The sequence below is a fragment of the Pteropus medius genome, unplaced genomic scaffold (assembly GCF_902729225.1).
Source record: "Pteropus medius unplaced genomic scaffold, Ma_sr-lr_union100, whole genome shotgun sequence".
Taxonomy (NCBI): domain Eukaryota; kingdom Metazoa; phylum Chordata; class Mammalia; order Chiroptera; family Pteropodidae; genus Pteropus; species Pteropus medius.
In genome coordinates, this window is record NW_024340692.1 from 20,050,912 (window position 1) to 20,055,015 (window position 4,104).

At 32.8% G+C, this 4,104-nt stretch overlaps 1 pseudogene; it reads left to right on the forward strand.

The window, feature by feature from the left end:
- The first annotated feature begins 3,385 nt into the window (after positions 1–3,385).
- On the forward strand, positions 3,386–3,504 carry LOC120594263 (uncharacterized; annotated as a pseudogene).
- The last annotated feature ends 600 nt before the right edge of the window (positions 3,505–4,104 follow it).

Here is a 4,104-nt window from a genome sequence, read left to right on the forward strand (position 1 = left end):
ACAGACCTATACCAAGACACATCATAATTAAAATGCCGAAGGTCAAAGACAAAGAGAGAATCTTAAAAGCAGCAAGAGAAAGGCAGCTAATTACTTACAAGGGTACCCCCATAAAAATGTCTGCTGATTTTTCAATGGAAACTTTGCAGGCCAGAAGGAACTGGCAAGAAATACTCAAAGTTATGAAAAACAAGAATCCTCAACCACAAATACACTACCCAGCAAGGCTTTCAATTAAAATGGAAGGCAAGATAAAGAGCTTCCCAGACAGGAAAAAGCTTAAGAAATTCATCACCAACAACTCAGCATTAAAAGAAATGTTAAAAGGACTTCTGTAAAAAGAGAAGGGGTAAAAAAAGAAAATAAAAATAACGAATACTAATAATAAAATGGCAATAACTATGTATTTGTTAGTAATCACTTTAAATGTAAATGGATTAAATGCTCCAATCAAAGGACAAAGAGTAGCTGAATGGATAAGAAAACAAGACCCATGTATATGCTGTCTACAAGAGACCCACTTCAGATCAAATGACACTCCCAGACTGAAAGTAAAGGGATGGAAAAAGATATTTCACGCAAACGGACACACACACACACACACACACACACACACACACACACACTCAAAGCCCAGGTAGCAATACTTATATCAGATAAACAGACTGTAAAACAAAGGCTCTAAAAAGAGACAAAAGGGGGCATTACATAATGATAAAGGGATCAATAAATCAAGAGGACATAACCCTAAGAAACATATACACACCAAACATAGGAGCACCCACATACATAAAGCAATTATTGACAGACATAAAAGAAAAGAACAGTAATACACTCATAGTAGGAGACTTTAACACCCCCATTGAAACCAATGGACAGATCATCCAAACAAAGAATCAACAAGGAAACAATGGGTCTAAAAGACACACTAGATTAGAGCAGAAATAAATGAAATAGAGTCTAGAAAAACAATACAAAAGATTAACGAAACCAAGAGCTGGTTTTTTGAAAGGATAAACAAAATTGACAGATTCTTAGCCAGAATCATTAAGAAAAAAAGAGAGAGGACTCAAATAAATAAAACCAAAAATGAAAGAAGAGAAATAACCACAGAAATGAAAGAAGAGAAATAAACTTATATGTTTAATTCCTTTGCCAGGTTAGGGAAGTTTTCTGTCATTATTTCTTCAAATAATTTCTATACTACAAGGCTACAGTAATCAAAACAGCAGGTACTGGCATAAAACTCCACAGAAATATAATGGATCATAAGAATATACTATGAGCAATTATATGCCAACAAATTGGGCAGTCTGGAAGAAATGGGTACATTCCTCTAAACATACAATCTCCCAAGACTGAGTCAAGAAGAAATAGAAAATGTGAACCGACTGATTACCACCAATGAAATAGGATCAGTAATCAAAACCTTCCAAATAACAAAAGTCCTGGACCAGATGGCTTCATAAGCAAAGTTTACCAAACATTCAAAGAATTAACACCTATTCTTCTCAAACTATTCCAAAAAATTTAAGAAGAGGGAAGGCTACCTAACTCTTTTTATGGAGCCACCATTACCTTGATTCCAAAACGAAAGACATTACAAAAAAAGAAAACTATAGGCAGATATCTCTTATGAACACTGAAGCAAAAATCTTCAACAAAATATTAGCAAACCAAATTCAGCAATACATTAAAAATATCATACACCATAATCAAGTTGGATTTATTCCTGGGATGTAAGTTTGGTACAATATCCGCAAATCAATTAATGTGATATACCACATTAACAAATCAAATATAAAAACCATATGATCATATCAATAGATGCAGAAAAGTATTCAAAAAAATCCAGCATCCATTTATGATAAAAATTCTCAGCAAAGTGGGAATAGAGGGACCATACCTCAACATTATAAATGCCATATATAACAAACCTATAGCTAACATCATACTCAATGGGGAAGGCTAACAGCATTTTCCTTAAGATCAGGAACAAGACAAGGACGCCCACTTTCACTACTCTTGTTCAACATTGTATTGGAAGTCTTAGCCACAGCAATAAGACAAGAAAGAGAAATAAAAGATATGCAAATTTAAAACAAAGAAGCAAAACTTTCATTATTTGCTGATGACATGATACTATATAGAGAGAACCCTAAAGATTCCACTAAAAAAATGTTAGAACTGATCAATGAATTCAGTAAAGTAGCAGGTAACAAAATAAATATTCAGAAGTCAGTGGCACTTTTATACACCAATGATGAACTCTCAGAAAGAAAAATTAAGAAAACAATTCTATTTACAATTGCATCGAAAACTATAAAATACCTAGGAATCAAATTAACCAAGGAGGTAAAAGACCTGTTCTCAGAAAATAATAAGTCATTGAAAAACGAAATCGAAGAATATACAAATAAATGGAAGCATATACTGTGCTCATGGGTAGGAAGAATTAACATCATTTAAATGGCCATACTACCCAAAGCAATCTATAGATTCAATGTAATCCATATCAAAATACCAAAGGCATTTTTCAGAGAGCTAGAACAAATATTCTTAAAATTTATATGGAACCATAAAAGACCCCGAATAGACACGGCAATCTTGAGAAAGAAGAACAAAGTTGGAGGTATCACACTACCTGATATCAATCCATACCACAAGTCTACAGTAATCAAAACTGCATGGTACTGGCATAAAAACAGATACATTGATCAATGGAACAGAATAGAGAGCCCAGAAATAAATCCATGCTTATACGCTCATTTAATATATGACAAAGAAGGTAAGAATATACAATGGGGTAAAGACAGTCTAGTCTCTTCAATAAATGTGTTAGGAAAATTGGACAGATATATGCAAAAAAAAAAAAAAACCTGGACCACCTTCTTATACCATATACAAGAATAAAATGTAAGACTTTTAATTAAAGACTTAAATGGATTAAAGACTTAAATGTAAGACCCAAAACCATAAAACTTTTAGAAGAAAACATAGGCAGTAAACTCTCTGATATTACTAACAGGAATTTCTTTTTAGATATATCTCCCCAGGCAAGGGAAACAAAAAAATAAATAAACAAATGGGACTACATCAAACTAAAAAGGTTTTGTACGGCAAAGGAAACCATCGACAAAAGAAAAAGAAAACCAACTGTTTGGAAGAAGATATTCCCTAATGATACATCTGATAGAGATTAATATCCAAAATATATAAAGAACTCATACAACTCAAACAGAAAAACAAACAATCCAAATAAAAAATAGAAAGAAGACCTGAATAGATACTTCTTCAAAGAGGAAACACAGATGGCTAATAGACATATGAAAAGATGCTCAAGGTCATTAATCATCAGAGAAATGCAAGTTAAAATCACAATGAAGTCTACGGCCCTGTCACCCTGAATAAGCCCGATCCCATCTGATCTCAGAAGCTAAGCAAGGTCAGGCCTGGTTAGTACTTGGATGGGAGACCACCTAGGAAGACCAGGTGCTATAGGAGTAAAAAAAAAATATATATATATATATATATATACATATATATATATAAAATATATATTATATATATATAATATAATATATATATATGGGATTGTAAACTGACAAGGTCTTTGCAATCTGTGAGGTCAACCAAGAGTTACCTCGCCTAAAAAAAAATAAATAAATAAATAAATAAATAAATACATTTTAAAAATAAAAAATAAAACACTGTGAGATATTACCTCAAACCTGTCAGAATGGCTAACATCAATTAATCAAAGAATAACAAATGTTGGCGAGGCTGCAGAGAAAAGGGAACCTTTATACACTGTTGGTAGGATTGCAAATTGGTACAGCCGCTATGGAAAACAGTCTGGAGGTTTCTCAAAAAATTAAAAATAGATCTTCCTTTTGACCCAGCAATTGCACTTCTGGGTATTTATCCAAAGAAAACCAAAACAATAATTCATAAAGATTCATGGCAGCACTATTTACAATAGCCAAGATATGGAATCAACCTAAATGCCCATCAACAGATAACTGGATAAAGAAGTTATGGTTCATATATACAATGGAATATTACTCATTGAAATCCTACCATTTACGACGACATGGATGGACC